The sequence below is a fragment of the Lactuca virosa genome, chromosome 1 (genome assembly GCF_052849685.1).
Source record: "Lactuca virosa cultivar CGN04683 chromosome 1, Lactuca_virosa_CGN04683_v6, whole genome shotgun sequence".
In the NCBI taxonomy this organism is placed as follows: domain Eukaryota; kingdom Viridiplantae; phylum Streptophyta; class Magnoliopsida; order Asterales; family Asteraceae; genus Lactuca; species Lactuca virosa.
This window is the reverse complement of record NC_136426.1, coordinates 264,062,580-264,077,289: the sequence shown is the minus strand read 5'-3', so window position 1 is coordinate 264,077,289 and position 14,710 is coordinate 264,062,580. Positions and strand designations below refer to the sequence as shown.

Sequence of the window (14,710 nt, the reverse complement as noted above, 5' to 3'; positions counted from 1 at the left end):
AGAAATAGCAAGAAAGAAAAAAAAAACAAAAAAAAAACCGCACGTAAAATCTAAAAAAACGCAAACGGGCAACGAAAAAGGGTGGTGCAACACGAGAACTTCCCAGGCGGTCACCCATCCTAGTACTACTCTCGCCCAAGCACGCTTAACTGCGGAGTTCTGATGGGATCCGGTGCATTAGTGCTGGTATGATCGCACCCGAAATACTATCCATGCTTATTGCTTTTATGTCTTAAAAGACGCAGAACCTCCTTTGTTTTCGTAAGCGAGGCGTGGGACCCACGTGACCGATCGGCTCCTTTCCAAAAATACGAAAACCATGAACCATGAAGCGGAGGCCACCCGAGCATAGAAATAGCAAGAAAGAAAAAAAAACAAAAAAAAACCGCACGTAAAATCTAAAAAAACGCAAACGGGCAACGAAAAAGGGGGGTGCAACACGAGGACTTCCCAGGGGGTCACCCATCCTAGTACTACTCTCGCCCAAGCACGCTTACCTGCGGAGTTCTGATGGGATCCGGTGCATTACTGCTGGTATGATCGCACCCGAAATACTATCCATGCTTATTGCTTTTATGTCTTAAAAGACGCAGAACCTCCTTTGTTTTCGTACGCGAGGCGTGGGACCCACGTGACCGATCGACTCCGTTCCAAAACTACGAAAACCATCAACCATGAAGCGGAGGCCACCCGAGCATAGAAACAGCAAGAAAGAAACAAAAACAAAAAAAAAACAGCACGTAAAATCTAAAAAAAACGCAAACGGGCAACGAAAAAAGGGGGTGCAACACGAGGACTTCCCAGGGGGTCACCCATCCTAGTACTACTCTCGCCCAAGCACGCTTAACTGCGGAGTTCTGATGGGATCCGGTGCATTACTGCTGGTATGATCGCACCCGAAATACTATCCATGCTTATTGCTTTTATGTCTTAAAAGACGCAGAACCTCCTTTGTTTTCGTACGCGAGGCGTGGGACCCACGTGACCGATCGGCTCCGTTCCAAAAATACGAAAACCATCAACCATGAAGCGGAGGCCACCCGAGCATAGAAACAGCAAGAAAGAAACAAAAACAAAAAAAAAACAGCACGTAAAATCTAAACAAAACGCAAACGGGCAACGAAAAAGGGGGGTGCAACACGAGGACTTCCCAGGGGGTCACCCATCCTAGTACTACTCTCGCCCAAGCACGCATAACTGCGGAGTTCTGATGGGATCCGGTGCATTAGTGCTGGTATGATCGCACCCGAAATACTATCCATGCTTATTGCTTTTATATCTTAAAAGACGCAGAACCTCCTTTGTTTTCGTACGCGAGGCGTGGGACCCACGTGACCGATCGGCTCCGTTGCAAAAATACGAAAACCATGAACCATGAAGCGGAGGCCACCCGAGCATAGAAATAGCAAGAAAGAAAAAAAAACAAAAAAAACCGCACGTAAAATCTAAAAAAACGCAAACGGGCAACGAAAAAGGGGGGTGCAACACGAGGACTTCCCAAGGGGTCACCCATCCTAGTACTGCTCTCGCCCAAGCACGCTTAACTGCGGAGTTCTGATGGGATCCGGTGCATTACTGCTGGTATGATCGCACCCGAAATACTATCCATGCTTATTGCTTTTATGTCTTAAAAGACGCAGAACCTCCTTTGTTTTCGTACGCGAGGCGTGGGACCCACGTGACCGATCGGCTCCGTTCCAAAAATACGAAAACCATCAACCATGAAGCGGAGGCCACCCGAGCATAGAAACAGCAAGAAAGAAACAAAAACAAAAAAAAAACAGCACGTAAAATCTAAAAAAAACGCAAACGGGCAACGAAAAAGGGGGGTGCAACACGAGGACTTCCCAGGGGGTCACCCATCCTAGTACTACTCTCGCCCAAGCACGCATAACTGCGGAGTTCTGATGGGATCCGGTGCATTAGTGCTGGTATGATCGCACCCGAAATACTATCCATGCTTATTGCTTTTATGTCTTAAAAGACGCAGAACCTCCTTTGTTTTCGTACGCGAGGCGTGGGACCCACGAGACCGATCGGCTCCGTTCCAAAAATACGAAAACCATGAACCATGAAGCGGAGGCCACCCGAGCATAGAAATAGCAAGAAAGAAAAAAAAAACAAAAAAAAAACCGCACGTAAAATCTAAAAAAACGCAAACGGGTAACGAAAAAAGGGGTGCAACACGAGGACTTCCCAGGGGGTCACCCATCCTAGTACTACTCTCGCCCAAGCACGCTTAACAGCGGACTTCTGATGGGATCCGGTGCATTAGTACCGGTATGATCGCACCCGAAATATTATCCATGCTTATTGCTTTTATGTCTTAAAAGACGCAGAACCTCCTTTGTTTTCGTACGCGAGGCGTGGGACCCACGAGACCGATCGGCTCCGTTCCAAAAATACGAAAACCATGAACCATGAAGCGGAGGCCACCCGAGCATAGAAATAGCAAGAAAGAAAAAAAAAACAAAAAAAAAACCGCACGTAAAATCTAAAAAAACGCAAACGGGCAACGAAAAAGGGGGTGCAACACGAGGACTTCCCAGGGGGTCACCCATCCTAGTACTACTCTCGCCCAAGCACGCTTAACTGCGGAGTTCTAATGGGATCCGGTGCATTAGTGCTGGTATGATCGCACCCGAAATACTATCCATGCTTATTGCTTTTATGTTTTAAAAGACGCAGAACCTCCTTTATTTTCGTAAGCGAGGCGTGGGACCCACGTGACCGATCGGCTCCGTTGCAAAAATACGAAAACCATGAACCATGAAGCGGAGGCCACCCGAGCATAGAAATAGCAAGAAAGAAAAAAAAAACAAAAAATAAACCGCACGTAAAATCTAAAAAAACGCAAACGGGTAACGAAAAAAGGGGTGCAACACGAGGACTTCCCAGGGGGTCACCCATCCTAGTACTACTCTCGCCCAAGCACGCTTAACTGCGGACTTCTGATGGGATCCGGTGCATTAGTGCCGGTATGATCGCACCCGAAATATTATCCATGCTTATTGCTTTTATGTCTTAAAAGACGCAGAACCTCCTTTGTTTTCGTACGCGAGGCGTGGGACCCACGAGACCGATCGGCTCCGTTCCAAAAATACGAAAACCATGAACCATGAAGCGGAGGCCACCCGAGCATAGAAATAGCAAGAAAGAAAAAAAAAACAAAAAAAAACCGCACGTAAAATCTAAAAAAACGCAAACGGGCAACGAAAAAGGGAGGTGCAACACGAGGACTTCCCAGGGGGTCACCCATCCTAGTACTACTCTCGCCCAAGCACGCTTAACTGCGGAGTTCTGATGGGATCCGGTGCATTAGTGCTGGTATGATCGCACCCGAAATACTATCCATGCTTATTGCTTTTATGTTTTAAAAGACGCAGAACCTCCTTTGTTTTCGTAAGCGAGGCGTGGGACCCACGTGACCGATCGGCTCCGTTGCAAAAATACGAAAACCATGAACCATGAAGCGGAGGCCACCCGAGCATAGAAATAGCAAGAAAGAAAAAAAAAAACAAAAAAAAAACCGCACGTAAAATCTAAAAAAACGCAAACGGGCAACGAAAAAGGGTGGTGCAACACGAGGACTTCCCAGGCGGTCACCCATCCTAGTACTACTCTCGCCCAAGCACGCTTAACTGCGGAGTTCTGATGGGATCCGGTGCATTAGTGCTGGTATGATCGCACCCGAAATACTATCCATGCTTATTGCTTTTATGTCTTAAAAGACGCAGAACCTCCTTTGTTTTCGTAAGCGAGGCGTGGGACCCACGTGACCGATCGGCTCCGTTCCAAAAATACGAAAACCATGAACCATGAAGCGGAGGCCACCCGAGCATAGAAATAGCAAGAAAGAAAAAAAAACAAAAAAAAACCGCACGTAAAATCTAAAAAAACGCAAACGGGCAACGAAAAAGGGGGGTGCAACACGAGGACTTCCCAGGGGGTCACCCATCCTAGTACTACTCTCGCCCAAGCACGCTTACCTGCGGAGTTCTGATGGGATCCGGTGCATTACTGCTGGTATGATCGCACCCGAAATACTATCCATGCTTATTGCTTTTATGTCTTAAAAGACGCAGAACCTCCTTTGTTTTCGTACGCGAGGCGTGGGACCCACGTGACCGATCGGCTCCGTTCCAAAAATACGAAAACCATCAACCATGAAGCGGAGGCCACCCGAGCATAGAAACAGCAAGAAAGAAACAAAAACAAAAAAAAAACAGCACGTAAAATCTAAAAAAAACGCAAACGGGCAACGAAAAAGGGGGGTGCAACACGAGGACTTCCCAGGGGGTCACCCATCCTCGTACTACTCTCGCCCAAGCACGCTTAACTGCGGAGTTCTGATGGGATCCGGTGCATTACTGCTGGTATGATCGCACCCGAAATACTATCCATGCTTATTGCTTTTATGTCTTAAAAGACGCAGAACCTCCTTTGTTTTCGTACGCGAGGCGTGGGACCCACGTGACCGATCGGCTCCGTTCCAAAAATACGAAAACCATCAACCATGAAGCGGAGGCCACCCGAGCATAGAAACAGCAAGAAAGAAACAAAAACAAAAAAAAAACAGCACGTAAAATCTAAAAAAAACGCAAACGGGCAACGAAAAAGGGGGGTGCAACACGAGGACTTCCCAGGGGGTCACCCATCCTAGTACTACTCTTGCCCAAGCACGCATAACTGCGGAGTTCTGATGGGATCCGGTGCATTAGTGCTGGTATGATCACACCCGAAATACTATCCATGCTTATTGCTTTTATGTCTTAAAAGACGCAGAACCTCCTTTGTTTTCGTACGCGAGGCGTGGGACCCACGAGACCGATCGGCTCCGTTCCAAAAATACGAAAACCATGAACCATGAAGCGGAGGCCACCCGAGCATAGAAATAGCAAGAAAGAAAAAAAAACAAAAAAAAAACCGCACGTAAAATCTAAAAAAACGCAAACGGGTAACGAAAAAAGGGGTGCAACACGAGGACTTCCCAGGGGGTCACCCATCCTAGTACTACTCTCGCCCAAGCACGCTTAACTGCGGACTTCTGATGGGATCCGGTGCATTAGTGCCGGTATGATCGCACCCGAAATATTATCCATGCTTATTGCTTTTATGTCTTAAAAGACGCAGAACCTCCTTTGTTTTCGTACGCGAGGCGTGGGACCCACGAGACCGATCGGCTCCGTTCCAAAAATACGAAAACCATGAACCATGAAGCGGAGGCCACCCGAGCATAGAAATAGCAAGAAAGAAAAAAAAAACAAAAAAAAAACCGCACGTAAAATCTAAAAAAACGCAAACGGGCAACGAAAAAGGGGGGTGCAACACGAGGACTTCCCAGGGGGTCACCCATCCTAGTACTACTCTCGCCCAAGCACGCTTAACTGCGGAGTTCTAATGGGATCCGGTGCATTAGTGCTGGTATGATCACACCCGAAATACTATCCATGCTTATTGCTTTTATGTTTTAAAAGACGCAGAACCTCCTTTGTTTTCGTAAGCGAGGCGTGGGACCCACGTGACCGATCGGCTCCGTTGCAAAAATACGAAAACCATGAACCATGAAGCGGAGGCCACCCGAGCATAGAAATAGCAAGAAAGAAAAAAAAAACAAAAAAAAAACCGCACGTAAAATCTAAAAAAACGCAAACGGGCAACGAAAAAGGGTGGTGCAACACGAGGACTTCCCAGGCGGTCACCCATCCTAGTACTACTCTCGCCCAAGCACGCTTAACTGCGGAGTTCTGATGGGATCCGGTGCATTAGTGCTGGTATGATCGCACCCGAAATACTATCCATGCTTATTGCTTTTATGTCTTAAAAGACGCAGAACCTCCTTTGTTTTCGTAAGCGAGGCGTGGGACCCACGTGACCGATCGGCTCCGTTCCAAAAATACGAAAACCATGAACCATGAAGCGGAGGCCACCCGAGCATAGAAATAGCAAGAAAGAAAAAAAAACAAAAAAAAACCGCACGTAAAATCTAAAAAAACGCAAACGGGCAACGAAAAAGGGGGGTGCAACACGAGGACTTCCCAGGGGGTCACCCATCCTAGTACTACTCTCGCCCAAGCACGCTTACCTGCGGAGTTCTGATGGGATCCGGTGCATTACTGCTGGTATGATCGCACCCGAAATACTATCCATGCTTATTGCTTTTATGTCTTAAAAGACGCAGAACCTCCTTTGTTTTCGTACGCGAGGCGTGGGACCCACGTGACCGATCGGCTCCGTTCCAAAAATACGAAAACCATCAACCATGAAGCGGAGGCCACCCGAGCATAGAAACAGCAAGAAAGAAACAAAAACAAAAAAAAAAACAGCACGTAAAATCTAAAAAAAACGCAAACGGGCAACGAAAAAGGGGGGTGCAACACGAGGACTTCCCAGGGGGTCACCCATCCTAGTACTACTCTCGCCCAAGCACGCTTAACTGCGGAGTTCTGATGGGATCCGGTGCATTACTGCTGGTATGATCGCACCCGAAATACTATCCATGCTTATTGCTTTTATGTCTTAAAAGACGCAGAACCTCCTTTGTTTTCGTACGCGAGGCGTGGGACCCACGTGACCGATCGGCTCCGTTCCAAAAATACGAAAACCATCAACCATGAAGCGGAGGCCACCCGAGCATAGAAACAGCAAGAAAGAAACAAAAACAAAAAAAAAACAGCACGTAAAATCTAAAAAAAACGCAAACGGGCAACGAAAAAGGGGGGTGCAACACGAGGACTTCCCAGGGGGTCACCCATCCTAGTACTACTCTCGCCCAAGCACGCATAACTGCGGAGTTCTGATGGGATCCGGTGCATTAGTGCTGGTATGATCGCACCCGAAATACTATCCATGCTTATTGCTTTTATGTCTTAAAAGACGCAGAACCTCCTTTGTTTTCGTACGCGAGGCGTGGGACCCACGAGACCGATCGGCTCCGTTCCAAAAATACGAAAACCATGAACCATGAAGCGGAGGCCACCCGAGCATAGAAATAGCAAGAAAGAAAAAAAAACAAAAAAAAAACCGCACGTAAAATCTAAAAAAACGCAAACGGGTAACGAAAAAAGGGGTGCAACACGAGGACTTCCCAGGGGGTCACCCATCCTAGTACTACTCTCGCCCAAGCACGCTTAACTGCGGACTTCTGATGGGATCCGGTGCATTAGTGCCGGTATGATCGCACCCGAAATATTATCCATGCTTATTGCTTTTATGTCTTAAAAGACGCAGAACCTCCTTTGTTTTCGTACGCGAGGCGTGGGACCCACGAGACCGATCGGCTCCGTTCCAAAAATACGAAAACCATGAACCATGAAGCGGAGGCCACCCGAGCATAGAAATAGCAAGAAAGAAAAAAAAAACAAAAAAAAAACCGCACGTAAAATCTAAAAAAACGCAAACGGGCAACGAAAAAGGGGGGTGCAACACGAGGACTTCCCAGGGGGTCACCCATCCTAGTACTACTCTCGCCCAAGCACGCTTAACTGCGGAGTTCTAATGGGATCCGGTGCATTAGTGCTGGTATGATCGCACCCGAAATACTATCCATGCTTATTGCTTTTATGTTTTAAAAGACGCAGAACCTCCTTTGTTTTCGTAAGCGAGGCGTGGGACCCACGTGACCGATCGGCTCCGTTGCAAAAATACGAAAACCATGAACCATGAAGCGGAGGCCACCCGAGCATAGAAATAGCAAGAAAGAAAAAAAAACAAAAAAAAACCGCACGTAAAATCTAAAAAAACGCAAACGGGCAACGAAAAAGGGGGGTGCAACACGAGGACTTCCCAGGGGGTCACCCATCCTAGTACTACTCTCGCCCAAGCACGCTTACCTGCGGAGTTCTGATGGGATCCGGTGCATTACTGCTGGTATGATCGCACCCGAAATACCATCCATGCTTATTGCTTTTATGTCTTAAAAGACGCAGAACCTCCTTTGTTTTCGTACGCGAGGCGTGGGACCCACGTGACCGATCGGCTCCGTTCCAAAAATACGAAAACCATCAACCATGAAGCGGAGGCCACCCGAGCATAGAAACAGCAAGAAAGAAACAAAAACAAAAAAAAAACAGCACGTAAAATCTAAAAAAAACGCAAACGGGCAACGAAAAAGGGGGGGTGCAACACGAGGACTTCCCAGGGGGTCACCCATCCTAGTACTACTCTCGCCCAAGCACGCTTAACTGCGGAGTTCTGATGGGATCCGGTGCATTACTGCTGGTATGATCGCACCCGAAATACTATCCATGCTTATTGCTTTTATGTCTTAAAAGACGCGGAACCTCCTTTGTTTTCGTACGCGAGGCGTGGGACCCACGTGACCGATCGGCTCCGTTCCAAAAATACGAAAACCATCAACCATGAAGCGGAGGCCACCCGAGCATAGAAACAGCAAGAAAGAAACAAAAACAAAAAAAAAATAGCACGTAAAATCTAAAAAAAACGCAAACGGGCAACGAAAAAGGGGGGTGCAACACGAGGACTTCCCAGGGGGTCACCCATCCTAGTACTACTCTCGCCCAAGCACGCATAACTGCGGAGTTCTGATGGGATCCGGTGCATTAGTGCTGGTATGATCGCACCCGAAATACTATCCATGCTTATTGCTTTTATGTCTTAAAAGACGCAGAACCTCCTTTGTTTTCGTACGCGAGGCGTGGGACCCACGAGACCGATCGGCTCCGTTCCAAAAATACGAAAACCATGAACCATGAAGCGGAGGCCACCCGAGCATAGAAATAGCAAGAAAGAAAAAAAAACAAAAAAAAAACCGCACGTAAAATCTAAAAAAACGCAAACGGGCAACGAAAAAAGGGGTGCAACACGAGGACTTCCCAGGGGGTCACCCATCCTAGTACTACTCTCGCCCAAGCACGCTTAACTGCAGACTTCTGATGGGATCCGGTGCATTAGTGCCGGTATGATCGCACCCGAAATATTATCCATGCTTATTGCTTTTAAGTCATAAAAGACGCAGAATCTCCTTTGTTTTCGTACGCGAGGCGTGGGACCCACGAGACCGATCGGCTCCGTTCCAAAAATACGAAAACCATGTACCATGAAGCGGAGGCCACCCGAGCATAGAAATAGCAAGAAAGAAAAAAAAACAAAAAAAAAAACCGCACGTAAAATCTAAAAAAACGCAAACGGACAACGAAAAAGGGGGGTGCAACACGAGGACTTCCCAGGGGGTCACCCATCCTAGTACTAGTCTCGCCCAAGCACGCTTAACTGCGAAGTTCTGATGGGATCCGGTGCATTAGTGCTGGTATGATCGCACCCGAAATACTATCCATGCTTATTGCTTTTATGTTTTAAAAGACGCAGAACCTCCTTTGTTTTCGTAAGCGAGGCGTGGGACCCACGTGACCGATCGGCTCCGTTCCAAAAATACGAAAACCATGAACCATGAAGCGGAGGCCACCCGAGCATAGAAATAGCAAGAAAGAAAAAAAAAACAAAAAAAAACCGCACGTAAAATCTAAAAAAAACGCAAACAGGCAACGAAAAAGGGGGTGCAACACGAGGACTTCCCAGGGGGTCACCCATCCTAGTACTAGTCTCGCCCAAGCACGCTTAACTGCGGAGTTCTGATGGGATCCGGTGCATTACTGCTGGTATGATCGCACCCGAAATACTATCCATGCTTATTGCTTTTATGTCTTAAAAGACGCAGAACATCCTTTGTTTTCGTACGCGAGGCGTGGGACCCACGTGACCGATCGGCTCCGTTGCAAAAATAGGAAAACCATGAACCATGAAGCGGAGGCCACCCGAGCATAGAAATAGCAAGAAAGAAAAAAAAAACAAAAAAAAACCGCACGTAAAATCTAAAAAAACGCAAACGGGCAACGAAAAAGGGGGGTGCAACACGAGGACTTCCCAGGGGGTCACCCATCCTAGTACTACTCTCGCCCAAGCACGCTTCACTGCGGAGTTCTGATGGGATCCGGTGCATTAGTGCTGGTATGATCGCACCCGAAATACTATCCATGCTTATTGCTTTTATGTCTTAAAAGACGCAGAACCTCCTTTGTTTTCGTAAGCGAGGCGTGGGACCCACGTGACCGATCGGCTCCGTTCCAAAAATACGAAAACCATGAACCATGAAGCGGAGGCCACCCGAGCATAGAAATAGCAACAAAGAAAAAAAACAAAAAAAAACCGCACGTAAAATCTAAAAAAAATGCAAAGAGGCAACGAAAAAGGGGGGTGCAACACGAGGACTTCCCAGGGGGTCACCCATCCTAGTACTACTCTCGCCCAAGCACGCTTAACTGCGGAGTTCTGATGGGATCCGGTGCATTAGTGCTGGTATGATCGCACCCGAAATACTATCCATGCTTATTGCTTTTATATCTTAAAAGACGCAGAACCTCCTTTGTTTTCGTACGCGAGGCGTGGGACCCACGTGACCGATCGGCTCCGTTGCAAAAATACGAAAACCATGAACCATGAAGCGGAGGCCACCCGAGCATAGAAATAGCAAGAAAGAAAAAAAAACAAAAAAAACCGCACGTAAAATCTAAAAAAACGCAAACGGGCAACGAAAAAGGGGGGTGCAACACGAGGACTTCCCAGGGGGTCACCCATCCTAGTACTACTCTCGCCCAAGCACGCTTCACTGCGGAGTTCTGATGGGATCCGGTGCATTAGTGCTGGTATGATCGCACCCGAAATACTATCCATGCTTATTGCTTTTATGTCTTAAAAGACGCAGAACCTCCTTTGTTTTCGTAAGCGAGGCGTGGGACCCACGTAACCGATCGGCTCCGTTCCAAAAATACGAAAACCATGAACCATGAAGCGGAGGCCACCCGAGCATAGAAATAGCAAGAAAGAAAAAAAAACAAAAAAAAAACCGCACGTAAAATCTAAAAAAAACGCAAACAGGCAACGAAAAAGGGGGTGCAACACGAGGACTTCCCAGGGGGTCACCCATCCTAGTACTAGTCTCGCCCAAGCACGCTTAACTGCGGAGTTCTGATGGGATCCGGTGCATTACTGCTGGTATGATCGCACCCGAAATACTATCCATGCTTATTGCTTTTATGTCTTAAAAGACGCAGAACATCCTTTGTTTTCGTACGCGAGGCGTGGGACCCACGTGACCGATCGGCTCCGTTGCAAAAATACGAAAACCATGAACCATGAAGCGGAGGCCACCCGAGCATAGAAATAGCAAGAAAGAAAAAAAAAACAAAAAAAAACCGCACGTAAAATCTAAAAAAACGCAAACGGGCAACGAAAAAGGGGGGTGCAACACGAGGACTTCCCAGGGGGTCACCCATCCTAGTACTACTCTCGCCCAAGCACGCTTCACTGCGGAGTTCTGATGGGATCCGGTGCATTAGTGCTGGTATGATCGCACCCGAAATACTATCCATGCTTATTGCTTTTATGTCTTAAAAGAGGCAGAACCTCCTTTGTTTTCGTAAGCGAGGCGTGGGACCCACGTGACCGATCGGCTCCGTTCCAAAAATACGAAAACCATGAACCATGAAGCGGAGGCCACCCGAGCATAGAAATAGCAAGAAAGAAAAAAAAACAAAAAAAAAACCGCACGTAAAATCTAAAAAAAATGCAAAGAGGCAACGAAAAAGGGGGGTGCAACACGAGGACTTCCCAGGGGGTCACCCATCCTAGTACTACTCTCGCCCAAGCACGCTTAACTGCGGAGTTCTGATGGGATCCGGTGCATTAGTGCTGGTATGATCGCACCCGAAATACTATCCATGCTTATTGCTTTTATATCTTAAAAGACGCAGAACCTCCTTTGTTTTCGTACGCGAGGCGTGGGACCCACGTGACCGATCGGCTCCGTTGCAAAAATACGAAAACCATGAACCATGAAGCGGAGGCCACCCGAGCATAGAAATAGCAAGAAAGAAAAAAAAACAAAAAAAACCGCACGTAAAATCTAAAAAAACGCAAACGGGCAACGAAAAAGGGGGGTGCAACACGAGGAATTCCCAGGGGGTCACCCATCCTAGTACTACTCTCGCCCAAGCACGCTTCACTGCGGAGTTCTGATGGGATCCGGTGCATTAGTGCTGGTATGATCGCACCCGAAATACTATCCATGCTTATTGCTTTTATGTCTTAAAAGACGCAGAACCTCCTTTGTTTTCGTAAGCGAGGCGTGGGACCCACGTGACCGATCGGCTCCGTTCCAAAAATACGAAAACCATGAACCATGAAGCGGAGGCCACCCGAGCATAGAAATAGCAAGAAAGAAAAAAAACAAAAAAAAAACCGCACGTAAAATCTAAAAAAAACGCAAAGAGGCAACGAAAAAAGGGGGTACAACACGAGGACTTCCCAGGGGGTCACCCATCCTAGTACTACTCTCGCCCAAGCACGCTTACCTGCGGAGTTCTGATGGGATCCGGTGCATTAGTGCTGGTATGATCGCACCCGAAATACTATCCATGCTTATTGCTTTTATATCTTAAAAGACGCAGAACCTCCTTTGTTTTCGTACGCGAGGCGTGGGACCCACGTGACCGATCGGCTCCGTTGCAAAAATACGAAAACCATGAACCATGAAGCGGAGGCCACCCGAGCATAGAAATAGCAAGAAAGAAAAAAAAACAAAAAAAAACCGCACGTAAAATCTAAAAAAACGCAAACGGGCAACGAAAAAGGGGGGTGCAACACGAGGACTTCCCAGGGGGTCACCCATCCTAGTACTACTCTCGCCCAAGCACGCTTAACTGCGGAGTTCTGATGGGATCCGGTGCATTAGTGCTGGTATGATCGCACCCGAAATACTATCCATGCTTATTGCTTTTATGTCTTAAAAGACGCAGAACCTCCTTTGTTTTCGTACGCGAGGCGTGGGACCCACGAGACCGATCGGCTCCGTTCCAAAAATACGAAAACCATGAACCATGAAGCGGAGGCCACCCGAGCATAGAAATAGCAAGAAAGAAAAAAAAAACAAAAAAAAAACCGCACGTAAAATCTAAAAAAACGCAAACGGGCAACGAAAAAAGGGGTGCAACACGAGGACTTCCCAGGGGGTCACCCATCCTAGTACTACTCTCGCCCAAGCACGCATAACTGCGGACTTCTGATGGGATCCGGTGCATTAGTGCCAGTATGATCGCACCCGAAATATTATCCATGCTTATTGCTTTTATGTCTTAAAAGACGCAGAACCTCCTTTGTTTTCGTACGCGAGGCGTGGGACCCACGTGACCGATCGGCTCCGTTCCAAAAATACGAAAACCATGAACCATGAAGCGGAGGCCACCCGAGCATAGAAACAGCAAGAAAGAAACAAAAACAAAAAAAAAACAGCACGTAAAATCTAAAAAAAACGCAAACGGGCAACGAAAAAGGGGGGTGCAACACGAGGACTTCCCAGGGGGTCACCCATCCTAGTACTACTCTCGCCCAAGCACGCTTAACTGCGGAGTTCTGATGGGATCCGGTGCATTAGTGCTGGTATGATCGCACCCAAAATACTATTCATGATTATTGCTTTTATGTCTTAAAAGACGCAGAACCTCCTTTGTTTTCGTACGCGAGGCGTGGGACCCACGAGACCGATCGGCTCCGTTCCAAAAATACGAAAACCATGAACCATGAAGCGGAGGCCACCCGAGCATAGAAATAGCAAGAAAGAAAAAAAAAACAAAAAAAAAACTGCACGTAAAATCTAAAAAAACGCAAACGGGCAACGAAAAAAGGGGTGCAACACGAGGACTTCCCAGGGGGTCACCCATCCTAGTACTACTCTCGCCCAAGCACGTTAACTGCGGAGTTCTGATGGGATCCGGTGCATTAGTGCTGGTATGATCACACCCGAAATACTATCCATGCTTATTGCTTTTATGTCTTAAAAGACGCAGAACCTCCTTTGTTTTCCTACGCGAGGCGTGGGACCCACGAGACCGATCGGGTCCGTTCCAAAAATACGAAAACCATGAACCATGAACCATGAAGCGGAGGCCACCCGAGCATAGAAATAGCAAGAAAGAAAAAAAAACAAAAAAAAAACCGCACGTAAAATCTAAAAAAACGCAAACGGGCAACGAAAAAAGGGGTGCAACACGAGGACTTCCCAGGGGGTCACCCATCCTAGTACTACTCTCGCCCAAGCACGCTTAACTGCGGAGTTCTGATGGGATCCGATGCATTAGTGCTAGTATGATCGCACCCGAAATACTATTCATGATTATTGCTTTTATGTCTTAAAAGACGCAGAACCTCCTTTGTTTTCGTACGCGAGGCGTGGGACCCACGAGACCGATCGGCTCCGTTCCAAAAATACGAAAACCATGAACCATGAAGCGGAGGCCACCCGAGCATAGAAATAGCAAGAAAGAAAAAAAAACAAAAAAAAAAACCGCACGTAAAATCTAAAAAAACGCAAACGGGCAACAAAAAAAAGGGTGCAACACGAGGACTTCCCAGGGGGTCACCCATCCTAGTACTACTCTCGCCCAAGCACGCTTAACTGCGGAGTTCTGATGGGATCCGGTGCATTAGTGCTGGTATGATCGCACCCGAAATACTATCCATGCTTATTGCTTTTATGTCTTAAAAGACGCAGAACCTCCTTTGTTTTCGTACGCGAGGCGTGGGACCCACGAGACCGATCGGCTCCGTTCCAAAAATACGAAAACTATGAACCATGAAGCGGAGGCCACCCGAGCATAGAAATAGCAAGAAAGAAAAAAAACAAAAAAAAAACCGCACG

General features: G+C 47.3%; 42 non-coding genes across 42 annotated transcripts; all 42 read right to left on the bottom strand.

The window, feature by feature from the left end:
* Positions 1-81: 81 nt before the first annotated feature.
* Positions 82-200, bottom strand: LOC145155379 (5S ribosomal RNA). Its single transcript, XR_013735823.1, has one exon. It is a non-coding gene; the product is annotated as a 5S ribosomal RNA (ribosomal RNA).
* A 229-nt stretch (positions 201-429) lies between these two features.
* On the bottom strand, positions 430-548 carry LOC145146408 (5S ribosomal RNA). Its single transcript, XR_013727354.1, has one exon. It is a non-coding gene; the product is annotated as a 5S ribosomal RNA (ribosomal RNA).
* Positions 549-779: 231 nt separating this feature from the next.
* LOC145139900 (5S ribosomal RNA) lies at positions 780-898 on the bottom strand. Its single transcript, XR_013722028.1, has one exon. It is a non-coding gene; the product is annotated as a 5S ribosomal RNA (ribosomal RNA).
* Positions 899-1,129: 231 nt separating this feature from the next.
* LOC145143622 (5S ribosomal RNA) lies at positions 1,130-1,248 on the bottom strand. The gene has a single exon (XR_013724652.1). It is a non-coding gene; the product is annotated as a 5S ribosomal RNA (ribosomal RNA).
* A 228-nt stretch (positions 1,249-1,476) lies between these two features.
* Positions 1,477-1,595, bottom strand: LOC145145954 (5S ribosomal RNA). Its single transcript, XR_013726904.1, has one exon. It is a non-coding gene; the product is annotated as a 5S ribosomal RNA (ribosomal RNA).
* Positions 1,596-1,826: 231 nt separating this feature from the next.
* LOC145143621 (5S ribosomal RNA) lies at positions 1,827-1,945 on the bottom strand. The gene has a single exon (XR_013724651.1). It is a non-coding gene; the product is annotated as a 5S ribosomal RNA (ribosomal RNA).
* Positions 1,946-2,175: 230 nt separating this feature from the next.
* Positions 2,176-2,294, bottom strand: LOC145148543 (5S ribosomal RNA). The gene has a single exon (XR_013729423.1). It is a non-coding gene; the product is annotated as a 5S ribosomal RNA (ribosomal RNA).
* A 230-nt stretch (positions 2,295-2,524) lies between these two features.
* On the bottom strand, positions 2,525-2,643 carry LOC145153637 (5S ribosomal RNA). The gene has a single exon (XR_013734136.1). It is a non-coding gene; the product is annotated as a 5S ribosomal RNA (ribosomal RNA).
* A 230-nt stretch (positions 2,644-2,873) lies between these two features.
* On the bottom strand, positions 2,874-2,992 carry LOC145144506 (5S ribosomal RNA). The gene has a single exon (XR_013725514.1). It is a non-coding gene; the product is annotated as a 5S ribosomal RNA (ribosomal RNA).
* A 230-nt stretch (positions 2,993-3,222) lies between these two features.
* On the bottom strand, positions 3,223-3,341 carry LOC145154461 (5S ribosomal RNA). The gene has a single exon (XR_013734933.1). It is a non-coding gene; the product is annotated as a 5S ribosomal RNA (ribosomal RNA).
* A 232-nt stretch (positions 3,342-3,573) lies between these two features.
* LOC145133904 (5S ribosomal RNA) lies at positions 3,574-3,692 on the bottom strand. The gene has a single exon (XR_013718814.1). It is a non-coding gene; the product is annotated as a 5S ribosomal RNA (ribosomal RNA).
* A 229-nt stretch (positions 3,693-3,921) lies between these two features.
* Positions 3,922-4,040, bottom strand: LOC145146407 (5S ribosomal RNA). Its single transcript, XR_013727353.1, has one exon. It is a non-coding gene; the product is annotated as a 5S ribosomal RNA (ribosomal RNA).
* Positions 4,041-4,271: 231 nt separating this feature from the next.
* On the bottom strand, positions 4,272-4,390 carry LOC145146836 (5S ribosomal RNA). Its single transcript, XR_013727761.1, has one exon. It is a non-coding gene; the product is annotated as a 5S ribosomal RNA (ribosomal RNA).
* A 231-nt stretch (positions 4,391-4,621) lies between these two features.
* On the bottom strand, positions 4,622-4,740 carry LOC145148177 (5S ribosomal RNA). Its single transcript, XR_013729075.1, has one exon. It is a non-coding gene; the product is annotated as a 5S ribosomal RNA (ribosomal RNA).
* Positions 4,741-4,969: 229 nt separating this feature from the next.
* Positions 4,970-5,088, bottom strand: LOC145144505 (5S ribosomal RNA). The gene has a single exon (XR_013725513.1). It is a non-coding gene; the product is annotated as a 5S ribosomal RNA (ribosomal RNA).
* Positions 5,089-5,319: 231 nt separating this feature from the next.
* LOC145154914 (5S ribosomal RNA) lies at positions 5,320-5,438 on the bottom strand. The gene has a single exon (XR_013735382.1). It is a non-coding gene; the product is annotated as a 5S ribosomal RNA (ribosomal RNA).
* A 231-nt stretch (positions 5,439-5,669) lies between these two features.
* LOC145133896 (5S ribosomal RNA) lies at positions 5,670-5,788 on the bottom strand. The gene has a single exon (XR_013718811.1). It is a non-coding gene; the product is annotated as a 5S ribosomal RNA (ribosomal RNA).
* A 229-nt stretch (positions 5,789-6,017) lies between these two features.
* On the bottom strand, positions 6,018-6,136 carry LOC145146405 (5S ribosomal RNA). The gene has a single exon (XR_013727351.1). It is a non-coding gene; the product is annotated as a 5S ribosomal RNA (ribosomal RNA).
* Positions 6,137-6,368: 232 nt separating this feature from the next.
* LOC145139894 (5S ribosomal RNA) lies at positions 6,369-6,487 on the bottom strand. The gene has a single exon (XR_013722027.1). It is a non-coding gene; the product is annotated as a 5S ribosomal RNA (ribosomal RNA).
* Positions 6,488-6,718: 231 nt separating this feature from the next.
* Positions 6,719-6,837, bottom strand: LOC145143620 (5S ribosomal RNA). Its single transcript, XR_013724650.1, has one exon. It is a non-coding gene; the product is annotated as a 5S ribosomal RNA (ribosomal RNA).
* Positions 6,838-7,066: 229 nt separating this feature from the next.
* On the bottom strand, positions 7,067-7,185 carry LOC145144502 (5S ribosomal RNA). Its single transcript, XR_013725511.1, has one exon. It is a non-coding gene; the product is annotated as a 5S ribosomal RNA (ribosomal RNA).
* Positions 7,186-7,416: 231 nt separating this feature from the next.
* On the bottom strand, positions 7,417-7,535 carry LOC145153636 (5S ribosomal RNA). The gene has a single exon (XR_013734135.1). It is a non-coding gene; the product is annotated as a 5S ribosomal RNA (ribosomal RNA).
* A 229-nt stretch (positions 7,536-7,764) lies between these two features.
* Positions 7,765-7,883, bottom strand: LOC145146404 (5S ribosomal RNA). The gene has a single exon (XR_013727350.1). It is a non-coding gene; the product is annotated as a 5S ribosomal RNA (ribosomal RNA).
* A 232-nt stretch (positions 7,884-8,115) lies between these two features.
* On the bottom strand, positions 8,116-8,234 carry LOC145139888 (5S ribosomal RNA). Its single transcript, XR_013722025.1, has one exon. It is a non-coding gene; the product is annotated as a 5S ribosomal RNA (ribosomal RNA).
* Positions 8,235-8,465: 231 nt separating this feature from the next.
* LOC145143618 (5S ribosomal RNA) lies at positions 8,466-8,584 on the bottom strand. The gene has a single exon (XR_013724647.1). It is a non-coding gene; the product is annotated as a 5S ribosomal RNA (ribosomal RNA).
* A 229-nt stretch (positions 8,585-8,813) lies between these two features.
* Positions 8,814-8,932, bottom strand: LOC145146982 (5S ribosomal RNA). Its single transcript, XR_013727901.1, has one exon. It is a non-coding gene; the product is annotated as a 5S ribosomal RNA (ribosomal RNA).
* Positions 8,933-9,163: 231 nt separating this feature from the next.
* LOC145143768 (5S ribosomal RNA) lies at positions 9,164-9,282 on the bottom strand. Its single transcript, XR_013724798.1, has one exon. It is a non-coding gene; the product is annotated as a 5S ribosomal RNA (ribosomal RNA).
* Positions 9,283-9,512: 230 nt separating this feature from the next.
* LOC145144995 (5S ribosomal RNA) lies at positions 9,513-9,631 on the bottom strand. The gene has a single exon (XR_013725990.1). It is a non-coding gene; the product is annotated as a 5S ribosomal RNA (ribosomal RNA).
* A 230-nt stretch (positions 9,632-9,861) lies between these two features.
* LOC145154496 (5S ribosomal RNA) lies at positions 9,862-9,980 on the bottom strand. The gene has a single exon (XR_013734967.1). It is a non-coding gene; the product is annotated as a 5S ribosomal RNA (ribosomal RNA).
* Positions 9,981-10,209: 229 nt separating this feature from the next.
* Positions 10,210-10,328, bottom strand: LOC145152240 (5S ribosomal RNA). Its single transcript, XR_013732768.1, has one exon. It is a non-coding gene; the product is annotated as a 5S ribosomal RNA (ribosomal RNA).
* Positions 10,329-10,556: 228 nt separating this feature from the next.
* LOC145154495 (5S ribosomal RNA) lies at positions 10,557-10,675 on the bottom strand. The gene has a single exon (XR_013734966.1). It is a non-coding gene; the product is annotated as a 5S ribosomal RNA (ribosomal RNA).
* A 230-nt stretch (positions 10,676-10,905) lies between these two features.
* LOC145144994 (5S ribosomal RNA) lies at positions 10,906-11,024 on the bottom strand. Its single transcript, XR_013725989.1, has one exon. It is a non-coding gene; the product is annotated as a 5S ribosomal RNA (ribosomal RNA).
* A 230-nt stretch (positions 11,025-11,254) lies between these two features.
* Positions 11,255-11,373, bottom strand: LOC145154494 (5S ribosomal RNA). The gene has a single exon (XR_013734965.1). It is a non-coding gene; the product is annotated as a 5S ribosomal RNA (ribosomal RNA).
* Positions 11,374-11,604: 231 nt separating this feature from the next.
* On the bottom strand, positions 11,605-11,723 carry LOC145152239 (5S ribosomal RNA). Its single transcript, XR_013732767.1, has one exon. It is a non-coding gene; the product is annotated as a 5S ribosomal RNA (ribosomal RNA).
* A 228-nt stretch (positions 11,724-11,951) lies between these two features.
* Positions 11,952-12,070, bottom strand: LOC145154670 (5S ribosomal RNA). Its single transcript, XR_013735133.1, has one exon. It is a non-coding gene; the product is annotated as a 5S ribosomal RNA (ribosomal RNA).
* A 230-nt stretch (positions 12,071-12,300) lies between these two features.
* On the bottom strand, positions 12,301-12,419 carry LOC145145404 (5S ribosomal RNA). The gene has a single exon (XR_013726379.1). It is a non-coding gene; the product is annotated as a 5S ribosomal RNA (ribosomal RNA).
* Positions 12,420-12,648: 229 nt separating this feature from the next.
* Positions 12,649-12,767, bottom strand: LOC145152238 (5S ribosomal RNA). Its single transcript, XR_013732766.1, has one exon. It is a non-coding gene; the product is annotated as a 5S ribosomal RNA (ribosomal RNA).
* Positions 12,768-12,997: 230 nt separating this feature from the next.
* Positions 12,998-13,116, bottom strand: LOC145149446 (5S ribosomal RNA). The gene has a single exon (XR_013730305.1). It is a non-coding gene; the product is annotated as a 5S ribosomal RNA (ribosomal RNA).
* A 231-nt stretch (positions 13,117-13,347) lies between these two features.
* Positions 13,348-13,466, bottom strand: LOC145152237 (5S ribosomal RNA). Its single transcript, XR_013732765.1, has one exon. It is a non-coding gene; the product is annotated as a 5S ribosomal RNA (ribosomal RNA).
* A 230-nt stretch (positions 13,467-13,696) lies between these two features.
* LOC145147753 (5S ribosomal RNA) lies at positions 13,697-13,814 on the bottom strand. The gene has a single exon (XR_013728646.1). It is a non-coding gene; the product is annotated as a 5S ribosomal RNA (ribosomal RNA).
* A 236-nt stretch (positions 13,815-14,050) lies between these two features.
* On the bottom strand, positions 14,051-14,169 carry LOC145144834 (5S ribosomal RNA). Its single transcript, XR_013725837.1, has one exon. It is a non-coding gene; the product is annotated as a 5S ribosomal RNA (ribosomal RNA).
* A 230-nt stretch (positions 14,170-14,399) lies between these two features.
* LOC145152640 (5S ribosomal RNA) lies at positions 14,400-14,518 on the bottom strand. Its single transcript, XR_013733169.1, has one exon. It is a non-coding gene; the product is annotated as a 5S ribosomal RNA (ribosomal RNA).
* Positions 14,519-14,710: the final 192 nt, after the last annotated feature.